At 37.0% G+C, this 18,954-nt stretch overlaps 2 long non-coding RNA genes across 2 annotated transcripts in view; both read right to left on the bottom strand.

Annotated features, from left to right (window-relative positions):
- Positions 1–3,297: 3,297 nt before the first annotated feature.
- The window catches only part of LOC306984874, a 44,550-nt gene continuing 28,893 nt past the window's right edge, over positions 3,298–18,954 (bottom strand). The window contains exon 3 of the long non-coding RNA XR_013794678.1: positions 3,298–3,621. This is a non-coding gene — a long non-coding RNA (uncharacterized lncRNA). The remainder of the gene's footprint in view (positions 3,622–18,954) is intronic.
- Positions 10,576–15,442, bottom strand: LOC306985047. Its single transcript, XR_013794736.1, has 3 exons — positions 15,136–15,442; positions 13,870–13,946; positions 10,576–13,401 (listed from the first exon to the last, which is right to left on the bottom strand). It is a non-coding gene; the product is annotated as an uncharacterized lncRNA (long non-coding RNA).

Raw genomic sequence — 18,954 nt, 5'->3', positions numbered from 1 at the left:
GTGTGTGTGTGTGTGTGTGTGTGTGTGTGTGTGTGTGTGTGTGTGTGTGTGTGTGTGTGTGTGTGTGTGTGTGTGTGTGTGTGTGTGTGTGTGTGAGAGAGAGGAGAGAGGAGAGAGGAGAGAGGAGAGAGAGAGAGAGAGAGAGAGAGAGAGAGAGAGAGAGAGAGAGAGAGAGAGAGAGAGAGAGAGAGAGAGAGAGAGAGAGAGAGAGAGAGAGAGAGAGAGAGAGAGAGAGAGAGAGCAATGGGATGAAGTGTCTTGAGCAGCACAATTAGTATGTTCTTTACCTCCTCTAATTATCCTGATAAATCAGACCGAGAGGCTCCGGATTCAACCAGGGATGGCGGACATAAATATTCACATATTCACTATTGTATCATCCAGAAGAGATTGCAGTTGATTGCATTTCTTGTTTACACTTCAGAAGCGTTGTGAATAGAATTAACAAATACAAAGAGGCTTGTTCTTTCACACACACGCAAATATTATATATTGATATAAGAATGTCAGTCCAAAATGGATATTAATATTTGAAATAATTTTCTTATAAACTTTATTTCTATTTGTATTTGTGAGTTAAAAATAAGAAAATATGATTACATTGTGAGAAATAAAGCCACAATTTGAAATATAAAGTCAACAAGAAACAAAGACTCAATTGCGAAACACTGTGAGAAATAAAGTTGCAATTGTGAGATATAAAGTCACAATCACAAGAAATGGTCACACGAGGTAGAAACTGGTTTCCATTTTTATTAAAAAAAAAAACATATAATGGAAAAACTCCATTTTCGGCAGCAATAACAATAACTAAAAATGTTGTGTTGCATAATAAAAAAACAATAAATCATTCTAAAATGTGATGATTTGGTACTCAAGAAACCTATCCTTGTCCTCCCTTATTTTGGCCTATTTGCCGTTTACGTTTGAGAAAAGTCTCGAGAGCATCTGAGTCAGACACAAGTTTTTACCCACAGGCTGTTTGCCCTTTTACCCGGCTTTCAGTCCATAGTTACTTTCTGCCGATAATCTTTCACATGCTGTTTTTTTAGTAGCCTAGCCTATAATCTTTCTTATGTGCCTTCTGTCTAGCGTATCCCAATTCTAAACTGTATTTTCTTTGCCTATATTTTGCTAGACATTATACTAGTGCAATATACTGTACAGGAGATAAATAATTTAGTTTCTTTCCCCAATTATCCAACTGACTGACCTTCCATTGTCATCCAATATCTAAAAAAAAAAAAAAAAAAAAAAATCTATAAGTTCGTTTTTTCTGAAAGCATTTCTAACATTTTAAAATCTTCCCAGACCTTCACAGCTGATGAATATTGATCACTTTACACCATGTAAAGTTAAAAAGCTGATATTTCCCTTTAAACATGACAATTACATCACGCTACACCCTTAAATAACTCAGCTCAGCCAAAACTTTTCAGATCTTTCCCCATTAATCCTGCAGAGCTGTTATGATTTATTGATGCAGAGCTGTTTAATAAATCCCTGCATCTCCCAAGATGTTGCAGAAAGCACAGAGCCATAAAATACGCAACAGTGATATTGCTTGAACGTGCATAATTTTAATCAATCATGCAATTCCCCATTCGCATAACCCTTTTTTATTTCTTAAATGTGCATCCCTTTACACCCCCATTACCCAATTGAGGGTTTTTCTTAGGGTGTGTTCACACTTGGAAGGTTTGGTTTGATAAAAACGAAATCTGGTGTGAGTGCACTTCAAGTGTGGTTCATTTGAATAAATGTGAACGCTGCCATCCGATCCCTGGTGTGCACCAAACAAGCAGACGGAATACGCACATACAACAAGGGAATTTAGCCCACCACACAGCATTGTTTTTGGATGTTCGGTAAGTTCTCTTTTCTAAATGTATGTCATAAAAGCTGCTTTTGTTTTGAATCATTAGGTTTAGTGGTACAAATTACAGTGTGAACGCTAAGAGAGAAAAAAAAAATCAAGAGAACTGAACTACAAGTGTGAACACATCCTTAATTAAAAAACTCCTATCAATATAACCTTGTAAATCAGTCCAACCTGATATGGACTGATATGTGACCGGAAACTGCATTCATGTCTGGAGGGATCGGGAGAATTACAGAACAACCTGAGGTAGTAGACAACCAGCTGATAAGTCAAGTATACATGGCAGATGTGCTGCATGCATTAGGGCATATCTCAGTTTCAAGCTGCTCTCAAACCAAACTTTCCATGTCTAGGCTCTTTAAAAAAAATATGCTCAAAAAATGACTACAGTACTATGATTTTCATAGCCTGTCATAAAGTGCCAATTGGCGGGGGGGGGGGGGGGGGGAATCTAATTTGTCTGCAAATGGAGGACAATCACTGATTGACAACTCACCATTTCTTTTTTGTAAAATACATGTCAGCATCTTTGCAGAATGGAATATAAAATAAAATGCAAAAATTGTATGCACTGAACAGAGCTCAGGGTATCGAGAAATTTCACAGTGCCAGGCATATATCATGTAATAGTGGGCCAGATAAAAGCAGAAATTATTTAACCATGAAATTAATTGTAGAGCTTGATAAAAGACTTTTGTGTGACAGGGATAAATGGCTTTGATATATTTAATAACGGCACCCGCTCTCATAATACTCCATAACACACTAAGAGCTCTTCTATGGCTTATTGCTTCCTCGATCTAGAGATGGGCTCAGATCTACAGTACTCTAGTAACACACCATCTTAGAATGTAGACATAAAGAAAAACTCATAACAGAGACACTTTTAATATATCCCCTTTATATTGCTGTGTGACGTCACAAATGAAACTGCAAACTGTATTGGCACTTTTCCAAGTAAAGCTACACATTTTCCATTTCCGTTTTCAATCAATCTATCAAATGTCTGAAAACAAGTTGTAATATCTACACAATTCTGCTTCTGAGGTGTTTATGATGTAAGATATTTTTACTTTAAAACGAGTAAAATACTGATTAAATATTATTTTCTTGCAGTTTGATTATAACTATGTAGATTGTAGTCTTTTTTTATTATACTTTTAGCATAATTCAAAATTACTTGTATTGGCAATTTTAAATGTTCATTTTTAATGTTCATGTATTATATTCTGATGGCTAAACTGACGTTCGCAGCAATTTCATGCTAGCAATCCAGGGAATGGACCATGGCATTAAAATGTTCAGCCTGCTTAACCAGCAGAAATTAGATTATTGTTATTTTATTGTTTTACACTTTGTTCTTGGCTATATGGAAGAGAGAAAAAATGTACCTGAGCAAATCACTAATATTTGTTTGAGTCTTCTATTCATTTACAAGCATTCAGAAAATGACAATTTAAATTGTACCAAATTTTTTTGTTTGTTTCCAACCTGGCATTAAAATCATATTATGATCATGAGAGAATCTTAAAGAGAAGTGAAATGAAATTTAAAGGAGCTACACATTTAGTTTTAATGCATTCGAGGCGCCAGGGGCAATGCCAGATTTATTCTCATCCAATCACACTGAGTTTTTGATCCATGACCAGCCAACATCAGTGCCATTTTCAACCTCAACGATCCATCTTAAGACTTGCTGTCTGCCTTTCAGATTGCCAATGGTTTCATCTGCTGCAGTCCTGTCCAAAAAAAATACAGTGAAACCAAAATAAATAGTAGCAATGACTGGAAAACCAGGCCATAAGTCCTGTTCATTTTCAAAAGGTCTTCAGGTGAGTGGTCCAATGGCTTTAAAATGAATAATTATTCGCTACTTTAAAGGTCACTAACTCTTGCCCCGGTTAACATTTATATAACTCTCTTTATCCTGTCATTCTTACTGTATAAAGTTTTAATAAAGGTGACTCAACTTTCAGGTCATTTATATTATTTCCTGGCTGTTAATGTCTGTGCGGTGCTGAAGGAGAAGTGTCACAGTTAACACTGGTAAAATTGAGAACAGCATACATTATTTTTCATATGGCTTTTTACTTCACACTGATCAAATTCCAATATTCATGAAACGAATAGGGAAATAGCAGTACCACTTAAGTGATAGCCTATGTTAAAGTTTTTAAATGATGCCAAGTAGTTTGAGAAGTTATGCAAATTTAAATCATATTCTTTTTGAATCATACACTGTAAAATAAATTCTGTGAAATTTACAGAAAAACGGCAGCTGTGATTTGCCAGAACTTTGCCATAAAAGATTTGGTAGCAATATTTTTCGTTTTACAGTTTTAACTTATATTTTTTTTTTTTTTTTTTTTTTATTTCAATACCTGATATAATGTTAATATACAAACTTATTAAGTAAAAGGTAAAGTGTAATTTCTTAACCCGTTGTGGCAAAAACTGCCATTATTCAGTTGTGTAATTTCATGAACAGGAGAATCTAAGAACATGTAGCATGTGACTACATCAAACCCTGAAGAGATTCTGACCTCTAGGTCATTGCCAGTATGTGAATGGCACAATTAATCTTGCCCAGCCCATTTCAGACATCCTTTCAGACAACAGATCCATTAATCACCCCAACCAGTCCCAAGCTAATGCTGAAGCCTGCAATTATTCAGCATGGACAGTCCACATTTTATCAAGGAAGAAGGAAAGAAACATAGAGTGATTTATCAACTGTGGGCACATGGTGTGTGCATCCACATATGATACTCATCGAGTAGAGTGAGATAAGTCAACTGGTAATGGTTTTGCATCTTAAAGAACGATGGGGTGACCCTAAAAGCAAGACAAAATCATTAAATGGAATGATGATAAAATCAAAATCAAACGTGCATTTACAGCAAAGATGCGACGGCTGGCAGATGGAACTAAATGAAAAACAAAGAGTGATTGAACTTTGTTTAAGGTGATCATAAAAGGAAGAATTTTCTGGCATGACGTAAAGAAGATTGTGTCTGTCTTCCATATGTTGGCAGAGTTTGATGCCCCATCAATGAATGGACCCCAATTAATCTCCAAGACTCATTATCTTGTGACAGATGCTATGGACCATTTACTAAATTTGAAAAGTGTGAGACTTTAATCGCGATTAGATTCCTGAGCAAGAAAGTTTCTTGCAGCTTAAACATTGCAGTTTATTGCTCTGGCCACATCTGCAGGCCTCATGCCTCCTGCAGCAGATCTATGGCATGTTCACGCAGGTGATCAGGGACTCTGGGCTTTCTTCAGGTGTTTTTGGTGTCCTAAGTATAATGATATTACACAGATGAGCCAAAACATTATGACCACCAAGTACCAAATATGCTGTTGGTCCTCCACGTCTTGCCAAACAGTGCCGACCCTGAGGAATGCACTCTACAAAACCCCTGAAGGTGTCCTGTGGTATCTGGCACCAAGATAGTAGCAGCAGATCCTTTATGTCCAAAGTGGAGCAACAATCGATTCATCCAGTACATCCCACATATTCAATCAGATTGAGATCTGGGGAATTTGGAGGTCAGGGCAACACCTTAAACTCTTCATTGTGTTCCTCAAATCATTTCTGAACAATGCATGCAGTGTGGCAGGGCGCAACATTCTGCTGAAAGAGGCCACTTAAACCAGGCAATACCATTGCCATGAAGGGGTGTTCCTGTTTGGCAGTGATATTTAGGTAGGTGGCATGTGTCAAATTGATGTCCAAATGAAGGGCTGGACCCAGATGAACATTTTCCACAGCATCCCAGTCCCTCCACTGGCTTGTCATCTTCCCACAGTGTATCTTGGTGCCATCACTCCCTCAAGTAAACGGGACACAGGTACAGCCATCCACGTGATGTAAAAGAAAATGGGACTCGTCGAACCAGGTGACCTTCTTCCACTGCTCCAAGGTCAGTTCCGAGGCTCACGTGCCCATTGTAAGGGCTTTCGGGCTGTGGACAGGGGTCATCATGGGCAGTCTGACAGTCAGCCCTATGCATAAGGGTGCATTGCACACATTGTATATAATTGATAATTAAATATTATTTAAATATATGAATATGAAGTTATCTGAAACAATGTGGTTGACATTTTGTGGTGCTGTATGGTAAAATCGATCCTTACCAGGCTTGAGACAGCAATTTTGCTTAACCAATGGCTTGAGTCCAGGGCACAACTACTGTATGTGTTTGGTCGGCAAATGAAACTAAAAAGTGATTTGAAAACTGCTATTATTATTATAGAGAAAATGCACAATACCTTTAACATTCTGATCGTTTATCATATGTTCGTCTGTGATATTTCTCACATCAAACCTCACACAGTTCTCAAACAAATTCTCTAGGGCTCCTAGTTTACTTCTCTGGTAATAATTACTAAGGCTTCTTGAAATCAGTTTGCATTAGCTATGAATCTTAATGAGTCCCTCAGGGCAAAAGCACTCAACACTTTAACAAAGATTTCTCTTTCTAAGACATAGGTTGATCTACGGTATTTTATAATCTAAAATATTACTTACAGAGCCACAGGGAAGAATTATTTCAATTGCGGAAGAAGACAAAAACAAGTCTTGATTTTTTTTTTTTTTTTTTACAAATGTTATAAATAAAAGTGTTGCCTGGGTTCTTCTGTTCTATAAAAGAGAAGCCCATTTGTCATATTCACACACAGATACGGTATGTGTAATTTCTCAGAGACAGTCACTGGAAATCTCATAGCGTGTACAGTGTATCCATCTTCCTATAGCTGTTGTGTATTTTATGACAGATTTTAAAGCACATACATTTTTCATCAGCACATAAGGTAAATTGCAAAGCCTGCCATGAAGTGTCTTCTAAAGCAGACCCGGAGGGGAATATCTGGACTGTGAAGAAGGACTGAGGGAGAATATGAAATATGATGAATACATAAACTTAGGCCATTGAGGCGTGTAAATGATAAGCATGGAGACTGTCCCGTGACTCTACCGTTCAGCATCGATATACTTCAGGAACATGGAAATCTGGTCTACTATGCTAGAATATTTACACGAGAACTTCGCACAGTGTCACGCCTGACATCTTTCCAGAATCCATGGAAATGAATGACAAACCCTGTCAACCAGAGACACACACTTCAACATAGAACAGCATGAGAACGGGAGTGAGCTCAGATTTCAGTCAAAATGTTTTCTTGCGGCTCTCCCCTCAGAGGAAATCACACATCTTGAGTCATTAGCCGAAGGTTCCTTTGGGGCACGGACAAAGCGTTCCTACCGCCTCACCCGGAGAAAATAAAATCCCATCTCACTGCCGAAAGATTAGATACGGATGCCTTCAGAACACAGCAACATCATTTTAAAATGTACGTAGATGTAATACATCACAGAGCTAATGGAGAGAAAAACATGCAAAAACTAGATCAAAGGTGTCTGAGATGATTCAACTAGATTGCACAGAAAATGGACACACTCCAGCTCTCTCTCCCTCACATATACACACACATTCACTATAACCACAAAGCGGAAAATTCAGAGAGATATGGATGCAATGATGTGATAAATGTAGTCGTCCTGTCTTTTTTTTCTCCTTTTTTCCACACAAGTTTTCCAACTGACTCAAATGTCAGCACCCAAGGATGTGGAAATTACTGACAGCCCATCCAGATCTCAGGTTCAGATAAGCTTAAAAAAAGGAAAGAAAGAAGTAAAAGATGAAAGACTGTCCCTCTATGGAAACTTCATCAAACCAAATCCCCATATTAAATGGACTAGAATAAATGAATGCATTTAATTTAAAAGAACCCCGATAATGGAGTTCACTTAAGCCTTAAATAAGTGTTGAATACAGTCTTTAAAGCTAAAATTAGCAATTGTTTTATGTTACAATACTTTATTCTATTCCAGCACATAAATTTAACTTTTGTTCCTTTTAGGCCATGTTTAGCTTATCTATATGCTAGTGCACTCTACTGTTATTTTTAATTAAAATTAAAACTAAACGATGAACAATCAAGTAAAATAAAGCTAAAGTGAACTTTTTTCCCGCCAAACATGAAATTTTCTGTTATTTGTGAGAAAATAAATATAATTTTCCGGGTGTCCGTGTTTTCACTCTTATAGGCTATAGGGGACGCTATGACACATCTTCCGAAAGAGTACTGAGTCTCCTGATCAAAACACATGCGAAGAAGATGCTGAAACAAGCGATCACATATGTGCATTAGCATATATAAAATAACGCGATCATCAACATTAAACAGCATATAAATCAAAACTGTTATTGAATGAAATGTCGACCCAGGACAAGGTATAGGACTGTGCAAGCATTAGGGGTGTTGTGAAATGTTTTGTGTGAAAATGGTCAAAGACGCTTGCGGTGGCTGGCAACTTTTAAAAAGAAAACAATTCGGGTGGGGAAAAAGTTAAATAAAATAAAAATACAATGAAAAACAAACTTAAACTTATTTTATTTAAACTTACCTTATTAGTTGCCAGGGTACTTTTTTTTTTAAAAGTAGGCTACTTAAACTACTTACACTAAAACTGAAATAAAAATAAGTTAAATAGAAATAGAAATAGGCTACTTAAGAGAAAACTTATCTTATAAATATAAATTACTAACTAAATTACTAAAGGAAATAACACAATTACTGAAACAAACTAAAATGAAAATCAATATTACAAATTACATATAAATAAATAAATAAATATATAAATATAATAATTTATAAATAATACTAAAACAAGGCTGGTGTAAAAGTTAACCTAGCAGATATGCAAAGGTACAGTCTTCTTTATCTTCCAGGACAATGGAGAAGACGTGAAGTCGGACACTTTCTGCTTTCTGTAGTGACCGCTCATGTGGTGTTTGCATATTAACCACAGCTGAAGTGAAATAAATGCAATATTGGTGAGTTTAGGGGCAGGATTATCGGTTTGTCCAATCAATAGCAGATAAAGGGAGTGTTCTGACAATAATTTGTTTGGTGATACTGGAACTACAGTACAAACTTCAGCTTTCTTGAACTTTAAAACACGTCACCAAACTGTTCAGACTGACAATAAAAAATAAAGGTGTAATACAGTGTAATACTTTGATTTAAGAGACATGGGTTGCTAACACATTTAGCATGCACTATACATTTATGCTTCAGGGGCATAATGCAATACTTATGTCAACCTTTCTTCTGTTGTCAGTAACCTTCTATTTTCTCCCATGCAGGTGAAAGAGTGTGAGATCAACAAATTGTTCCTTCAAATGGGGTCACGAAGGTCTCCTGCTGGAAGTGTTATGGATGTGGTCAGACTTTCAGCACGGTACACAAAGAAACTCTATCAGTCTCTAGTGGGGGAATAATAGCATTTGCTACTGGGGTCAGCCTAACAGACTGAGGAGTATCATATTAAAGTCTAATGTCTCCAAGTAACATACTGTGGAAAAACACTTCAGGAATAAAAGTGGAAAACAGACAAATGATGAAAAACAGTGTGATCATATCATATTACATAACAACTGAATAACGGATTTTATATGCATTAAAATAATTTTAACTTAATCACAGACTGGATTTTGGTAAATGTGAAAATTGTGTTTGATATAATAATAAAAAGTTGCCTATGTAAGCAAGCACAAAGCTGGGCATTGAACATTTTCAATAATGTTTTCGCTTGAAAATGAAGATGAAATAAAAGAATGAATAATTATTATGTGGAAAAATTTCAATCTAAACAAAATTTAGAAATGTTTCCTTGGCTTGTCACCTAACTAAAATAAGTGCCCAATAATGCTATTTATTTGATGAAGAACTTCGCCGATTTACCGGTGCCTTGATGTGACAGATGCATTTCTGAAGGCGTGCAGTCGAGGCACAAAGCAGAGAGAGAGAGAGGGGAAAGAGATAAAAGCAAGCAAGTGTTGTTGTCTCCTCTCCTATATGCACTTTAAGTCATGCGCATAGACAAGAGATTAATCCTTTGTGACTCATCAGGACTGCATCGGATGTTTCTTCTCTAAGCTCACTTGTGCCCAGTTGCATTTGACACACAACTTGCTTACATTGCTTTCAAGCTCAAGGATTATAACATGAGTCTGTTTGCAGTAAAAAAAAATGGAATTAAATGTAAACCCCTTCAACCTTAACCCATGAGAGCAGAACATCTAACATTCAGAGTAAAGAGTGAAAACTCGGTCAAGGTTTAGCTGGTTAATATATATTATAAGAAGTTAATGTAAACAGTATATGTGTTTTCTATACATTTTTATTCTTTTATCTGTGACAACCACTATATAACGTTTTATACACTCTAAAAACTCCTGGGTCAAAAATAACCCATAATGGGTTATTTTTGACCCAACTCCTGGGTTAAAAAGGGACCAACTAATTTCTGGGTTATTTCAACCCAGAAAATTGGGTTATTCTTTTTGACCCAACTTCTGGGTTAAATACCTGACCCAAATTTTGGGTTAAAACAACCCAACATTGTAGTTAATATAACCCAACTTCTGGGTCAAAAGAACAACCCAACTTCTGGGTCAAAAGAACAACCCAAATATCTGGGTTTAAATAACCCAGAAATTAGTTGGTCCCTTTTTAACCCAGGAGTTGGGTCAAAAATAACCTAACTTGGGTTACTATGCCAGTATGCCTTATTTCAGAAAATAAAACTTTGTTTTAAATTATATTACACACTTCAAGCACTTTTACATTTGTATTGCATTAAATTAAATTAAACTATATATATATATAGATATATATATAAAAAACACACACACTTGGACATATTTATTTTCATATTTATTTTAGGTCAGACTGTAATAACAATATTGGAAAGAAAAATTAGAAAAATAAACAACTCAAACATTCGACAACATTCAATAACTGGATTGAATTTAAGGCTTAAAGGACAAGTTCGGTATTTTACACTTAAAGCCCTGTTTTCAGATAGTTTCTGATGAAATAAAACGGTTAAGATTACAAAGACGTGAAACTTACCGAGTGGTCCGGGGTGTTCACTGATATGCTCACACAAAAATCGCTGCAAAAGATGCTTTCCAACAGGTTTTATCATAGTTAATCGTAGGATTGTTCCAGTGCACCTATGCAGCCATTGTGGAGGTGGGGGTGCTACCACAGAAACCAAAAATTCTCGGGACAGCAGCATGTGTCCAAATTTCAATCTTAACCGTTCTATTTCATCAGAAAAGATCTGAAAACAGGGCTTTAAGTGTAAAATACAGAACTTGTCCTTTAAAGGACAATTCCGGCGAAAAATGAACCTAGGGGTTAATAACACATGGTTACCGAGTCGACCGTTCTCTGGGATGTGTTTTCATGATAATCGAATGTAAAGAGTTTTATCTCTAAAAACTGATTAGCTTATAACGCTAGTATTTATATAAAATAAATTGTTTACCACTAACAAGGCTCAAAATAGCCTAACACGGTAGCATAATGAGGGTCCCTACATGCAAACCGAAGCATTGAGAACTGTGTAAGTGTAAAGACAGTTTAAAAAGAAGATACTTTATAAAGACAGTACATACCAGTCGAGCCACGAACGCCGTGCTACGTGAGCTGGTCTATAGGTTAAAGTCACAGTTCAGCTGTCTTAGCACGGCGTTCATGGCTCGACTGGTCGAGTCTGTTTTCCAAGATGGCTCCTGCCTGTATACGCGTAATGTACTGTCTTTATAAAGTATCTTCTTATTAAACTGTCTGTACATTTACAAAGTTCTCAATGCTTCGGTTTGCATGTAGGGACCCTCATTATGCTACCGTGTTAGTGTTAGGCTATTTTGAGCCTTGTTAGTGGTATTAACAAACGATTTCTTTTTACTTATATTCGATATAGCGTTATAAGCTAATCAGTTTTTAGCAGTGGTGGGCCGTCAGGGCCAGCAAGGCCTTCTCTGCTGGCCTAAACACTATGAGAATCACTGACTTGCACTTTAATATATTTTTTTTATGAATGAGTATTAAATTATTCCCAATAGTCCGTTCTCATAATTTCATAGCTTTTCTCTTGGTTGCGCTGCTTCCAGTAGTGTATATTTATTTTAGTGCTTTTATCCAATCATATTTCAGTCATCATGTGTTGCCAGGGTCAAATATATCTGCCTCGAGGCCTTCAGAATCGATAGTGCGGGCGCCTGTAGCTTAAATGAATGGCAATGAAACTGTTACTTTAACCAATCAGATAATCGGTCAGATTTAATCAGCCAATCAGATATCGAGTTGATTGCACCGGGGCCATCTAGCAGGCATACAATAACGTAAGCATTTTCACGCCCTTTGATTGGATGGTCAGAGCGTGTACTATTATTACTGGTAGTCAGAGCTAGCTAACCGCATCTGTAGCGAACTGTGTAAACTAAAATATATTCCTGTAGATTTAATAGTTTTTCAACCCACAAATTAATGTTTATTTCCTTCCTCGACCACCAGCAGGTTCAAATCTACCGGAAAAAATCCCTTATCCAGCTTACGCAGAGTCTCGGCACTCTATCGATCTGTCCGGGTAAAAACAGAACTGACTGCAATGTAACGTTACGCCAGGACTGATTTTGAAGGCTAAAGTCCCGCTGATCTCATTGATATCGTTCATAAATCTGTGTGAGAGCTTGTGTCGGCTGTAACGTTACACATCGTCATGTTTTGCGGTGTTTTCCCTGTTTAACGTCTGCTTCTGTCGAGCAGACACTCTCAGCACTAAAGCGCATTAAAACTTATGCCAGAAATACGACGGGACAGACTCGACTTTCAGCACATTAGCCTCGATGGCGATAGAAAAGGTTGCTGGGACTGAAAAGCACAGACAACCTGTACAACCAAGTAATTCAAGTCTTTTTGAGGAAAGAAATTAGGATGGATTTTGTGTAAAAAAAAAATCAGTTTTGGAGAGTATAATGCATTTTTTGCCCCTGTTTTTGTCCGTGCTGAATATGATTTTCTTCCTAATTTTTCTTGTAAATTTATGATCGAAACAACTTCTTTTTTTCAAACATTAATACTATAGCCATTGAAGGATAAGACAGGGATGAGGATCCGTTTGTGAATTTATAATAGGAACGCAAGAACCTCTGTACACAAGCCGAACTCACTCGCTCGTTTCTCTCTGCCCGGCCTTTCGCGAACTCACCGAATTAACCCTATAACTGCCGGTGCAAAATAAAAACTGGAATTTAACAACAATTATAGATAGTATGTGCGTGCGCTGCTACACTATTAAACGTTATTAATTCAGGGTGGACATCACTGAAGGCCTAGGTGTGAAATGCACGGCCCGCCACTGGTTTTTAGAGATAAAACTCTTTACATTCGATTATCATGAAAACAAATCCCAAAGAACGGTCGACTCGGTAACCATGTATTAATTACCTCTAGGTTCATTTTTCGCCGGAATTCTCCTTTAAAGTCTCTGGAGAGCTTTAGGAATTTAAGCCTGGGACAAACTTTGGGGACAAGATTTTTGATAGTGTCCTCATCTAAGAGAAGAAATGCCTCCTCATCCATGTCTTCATCTGAAAGACAGAAAACAAGACAACATGAGTATTACTAATAAGTCGAGACAATTGTGAACCACTCACCAGACACTCTTTGATTATAAAGCTAAAAAATAATCACTTTTAAGGGAATGTTGTGTTGTTGTTTTTTAACGTGGCCCAATTTCCTAGTTAACTGATGTGGTTATTTTGCAGCATTGCCCATTTAGTGTGAATGACAGTCTATACTACTGTCCATCTTTTCTTTCATTAACAAGTGTAATGACATTAATGCAAAGGTGAATATCTGGCCTATTCTTATGCATAACAGCATAAAGACAAGGCACAAGTATCTTTTAACTATAAGGGTTATATAGATATGCATACTCCACTGTCGAAGAAGTTGTGACTTTCACAGAATCTTGCACCGACACATTTAAGCCCAATTAAAGACATTTTTTTAGGTATAGAGAGATGATATAAGGGTAGTAAGAGTAAAATGCTCACCTTTAAAATTCTCTATCAGCTCAGAAAGCCGCCACTGAGTTGGCACATCAGCGACAAAGCTGTCCATTTAAAATGACCTGGAGAAAACATAGCAATATAGAGGTTAGCAACAATTCAAAGACTTGACCTCAGGCTGCTCTTATGGATTGAAAACACAGTAACGTTACATCAGAGAATCCAGTGCTCATAATTATTACATCGACACATTTGGGTATAAATTCAATAAATATTATTCCTGTCTATAGAACTCTGATGTAAACCTATGAGAATCTATCAATATTTCTCCAAATCTGCACATTTTTGAGCTAAAAGCCCTGAGGCACGTTGTTTTGTCAAGCACTGTCATTTTTTTGAATGAGAGCGGCTGACGATCATAATTCATATTAAAGGACTAATTTTTTCATAACTTCTGACACAAATTAAGACATAACTGTCAATATAAGTTTCTCAGAATACAATAGTGGTCAAATACTGAAACTTGAGTCATATATTTTTAATGATGTATAGTTTGTCACGGTAATAACATTAAATCTGATAGTAACTTTGAACTATTTAACCAAATAACGCTTCAGTGCGCCGGCGCACTTGCAAAGGTTAACAGGTTTTACTTCAGCCAGTAACTTAGAGCACTGTATGATATGATAAGCACGGCGCAGCTGGTAAACATAACTCAACGATTGTGTCGTCGCTCTAGCCGCGGCACGACACGTTTATATACTGTCTATGGGCACGACGTCGCCACTAAGTTAGCTGGACTGTAACGTTAGCTAACGTTACTTAACGTTACCGTATTATTGCCGTTATTATAACAATGAGATAAGTACAGCACATGTTATGAAAAATAGAATTTAAAGACCGTGTAAAGTGAATTCAGTCATTTTCTTCTAAACACATTAAATAGCCTAGGTCATAAATGTATTTCTCAACAATGTGTAAAAAGCATTTCAACCATTTTGTCACCTAATATCATGAACCTATCGTTATTTTTAATCATTCAAATTGTCTGGGTGGTTTACACTTTCTTCTTTAGTCTGACAAACTCAAAACACATATTTATTTTGACTTTACACAGACTTTAAACTAGTTAAGTTAGATGTTTTCGCGATAGCGTAGCTACATGACAACCACAATTAAGTTACCACAGCTAACACTAGTCTCAACGTAGCAAAGCCATGGTAATTTTTTCAGCAAATGGTGCTAAACTAGCAACGGGGACATGGACACAGAAAATATTACATTATATCAACACTGAAAATACTCGCTTACCTTGAATACACGACGAAGTTGCACCGAAGAAGCACAGGCCAAGACGGATCGAGCGCGAAGTGTCGGTTATTTCAAATGTCTCCTGTGAGAAAATTCCAGAACAACTGCAGGGGGAGGGGCCGAGGGGGGACCCAGAACATGGGTTACTCTTTGAAAAATAACCCAGAAACTCAAACAACCCAGGAATTGGGTCAAAATATTAGCCCTATAACCCAGAAAATGGGTACTCTCTGAAAAAATAACCCATAAGTTTAACCCAACACAAATAACCCAGAAAATGGGTTGAAGAAATAACCCAGGAGTTTTTAGAGTGTAGTAGGCTACTTGTTTGCACTTGAAAACAATCATTTGCATTAAGCTATTACAATCTAAAATTGCCTGAATATTTAATTACAGTTTCAGAAAGAGTGTGTAATCATAACAACATAGCCTACATTCCTCAACCGATAATCATTTTGTTTCAGACTTTTACAGATACGCACAGGCCTACTTCAAAATATCATCACATTCGTTATATAATACAAAGAACAATCACATTAATTTGATGAGAGATGAAGCGGGGGGGGTTGAAATTAGAATGAACTTTTCTCGGTCTGCGCTCGCATCACATTTAAATAGTGTCAGACTTTTAACTGCTCTGACTCATTCTGATTGATTGTATGATTAGATTTTTTTTTTTAATCACTATTATTTTGGTATACACAATCTCATAGTGTACCACTGAAAAGATCAGTCTATAAAAAAATCTATAAGACACTCTTAGGAGAGATTTCAAACAAACGTACAAGAGCTTGACTAGCTGTACAACTTTTCAGTTCCAAAATACCAAAGCAATGTGCACAGAGATTTTTTTAGACAAGGCGATTTACTTTTAAAAAAAACATCATTTTGATTGACAGCCATGATCTAAAATAACTCGATGTGTTTCAGTAATGAATAGAACATAACAGCCTGTGGCATCAAGAAACCACTTTGTTTGGATTTTGGATGTTTCTTTTTCTTTAGTAAGAAAACACCGTTGAGGGGCGGCAGTGGCTCAGTGGTTCATGTAGATTGTCTACAAACCGGAAGGTTGGTGGTTCAATCCCCGGTTCCACCTGACCAAGTGTCGAGGTGTCCATGAGCAAGACACCTAACCCCAGCTGCTCCCGACGAGCTGGATCGCCTTGCATGGCTGACACCGCCGTCGGTGTATGAATGAGTGAGTGAATGGGTGAATGTGAGGCAATATTGTAAAGCGCTTTGGTGGCCATTGGGTCTGTGAAAGCGCTATATAAATGCAGTCCATTTACCATTTTACCATCTACTAACATCTACTAATTTAAGAGTTAACATCTGACATTATTTATATTTTTTTTCTTGGGAATAGCCAATACTGCAAGCTCAATTTGGTATCTAAGGTAATACTGTAAGTACAGTCCTTGAAATGTCAACTTAGAGTCAATAATTTAAAATGTGCTGCACATGGGGAATAACGGTCTAAGCATTGATCCTAACTCTTTTGTAAACCAAACATGAACCATAGAAGACCATGCCAGTGCAATATCCATAAAGCTGGCTTTGTTTCTTTGGAGTTGGCGAATGTCCAAAGGAAAACTGAACTGTCGAATAATATGGGGTCTACAGAGTGCATTGATGGTTTGGTGGATGGATCTGCTACCGATGGCTGGGATATCGCTAGATCGTCGGCATTACACAATCGCCTTTTCCCCGTTGCCAGGTAGCGAAGTGTTATCAAACATTTAAATTCGGCACTGATTGGGTTGTTGCGATTAGTTGGCGCTGTTATTGCATCCCTCACAAGATCCACAACAATCAGTATTCCCTCACGGTTAAGGCGGTGTCTTTGTAATAACTCCGTGTCATTGAGTGTCTCCAACACACTGTGTCGCGCGGCGATTTTAAGATCCTTTGTGAATAGGTGTTAGTGAGTTAGGAGTCCTCTCGACTTCTTTTAAGCTGTCCCAGACTTAGGTGCTACTTTTAGGACTAAAATGCTTCGTGAATTACTCTTAGTGAAAAAAATTAGGAGTCCTAAAGTTAGGAGTGACACTCCCATTATTTTTAGGAGTTGCTCCTAAATTCGCCTGTTAGGAGCTACTTTTAGCCTTAAAATTCTTTGTGAATACGGCCCCTGGTGAAAAACACCATCTGTAGTAAGTGAGCTCACTAGGTTTTGAGATACCGTATCCAACATCTACATTTAACATCCTTTGAAACTAACACCTTTAACAGCCTGGCTTTGATGGTTGGCAATTTATGCAGAAATTTGTCTTTACAGGAATGAAATTTCACCTGTAAATTGTATAATAGTTTAATTTCAAAATGGTTTCTTGCCTATTTACTCATCCCGGGGTAAATGTAGCCACTAGCATTGAATAACCTTGTTTATCTCAAATATAAGCACAGCCACCTTCATGTTTCACCTTGCATCCATCCTCATGCAGCTGCTTTTTCTTTTCCCAAGTCACATCAGTCCACTGCATGCTAATTGAATTTCTGATTAAATCTTTACATCCCATGACTCCTGACCCCTGAGTCGGCAGGGAAAATCTAATGTGCTCGTAGCATCCTAATGTGCAGGTTCTCCCCATTATTATGTGCCAATAGGTGAAAGCGTAGGCTGCATTCACATAAGCTATTATAGTAATTACTGACATACAGTACACTGGTACACAGTGCCATGATGCAATGCACTAAATCTGTGCTCAAACTGTGATGTGCCACTTATCATGCTGTGGAATGTACCTGCTCGCTCAAACGACCGGTATCGTGCTGGAGGAAATGGGAGCAATTGCATCCACATTCAACAATTTTCCAGTGATGTATGACAGAAGGGAAGAGTCAAGCTGTTGTTCCAATCTGTTCCACCTCTTTATACTAATACTGGATATAAATCTACTACGGCATGGTTACTGTTTTTGTATGATTTTTTTTCAAACTAGTTTGTTCTATCTAACAGGACAAGGCAGGAGAAGTTAGGCTGTGCCCATCATGTACATCACTCTCAGTCTAAGTTCAAGAACTTTCTTTGAGTATGCAAAAGCAACAAACTTTACCCATAATCTTTAATGAAACTTTAGAGAGAAAGGAATAGGGAGGGGGAGAAAGAGGTAAAGTGAGGTAAGGTGAAATGAGGAGAGATGGGTAAGCAGATGGCGAGAGACAGATCCTATCTGAGACAATTGATGGTGTAAAGACCAACAAAAAAATGCTGATTATTTACAGTTCAGACTTTCATATTTGTATTGTTTCATCAATGGTGGGAACTCACTATTTCCTTTTACTCTCTCAAAGATAAAATGAACCACCTTTTAAAGGCAAATGGCATAAAGCCTCTTGAATCAAATACATAATTTACTCTACGGTAAGATTTCAATGAAATACACACTGCACAGAAAACTCTTCCAAAGCATTGCACAGGTTTAGTGTGTAAAATAGGCTACATAATATATTTCACATAACATTCAGGCGTTTGGTGAGGCAAGGTATACATATATTTTATTAGTTCATAAATGTAGGCTCTAGGCTAATATTGCATATACACATTAATGTTCAAAACTGTCTAATTAGTCTCATTCTCAAGGCTGCATTTATTTGATCAAAATACAGTTAAAACAGTAATATTGTGAAAAATTATTACAATTTAAAATTGTTATATTAAAATGTAATTTATTCATATGGCAAAAAGTGTCACATGACCCTTCAGAAATAATTGTTTAACTGCTTAATACTTTTGTAAATAGAAACTTTTTTTTTAACAATGTCTTCACTGTTTGCTCAATTGAATGCATCCTTGAGAGAGAGTTAAAAGTAATT

This window comes from Phoxinus phoxinus (genome assembly GCF_949152265.1).
Source record: "Phoxinus phoxinus genome assembly, chromosome: 17".
Lineage (NCBI taxonomy): Eukaryota > Metazoa > Chordata > Actinopteri > Cypriniformes > Leuciscidae > Phoxinus > Phoxinus phoxinus.
This window is presented reverse-complemented; position numbering and strand designations above follow the sequence as displayed.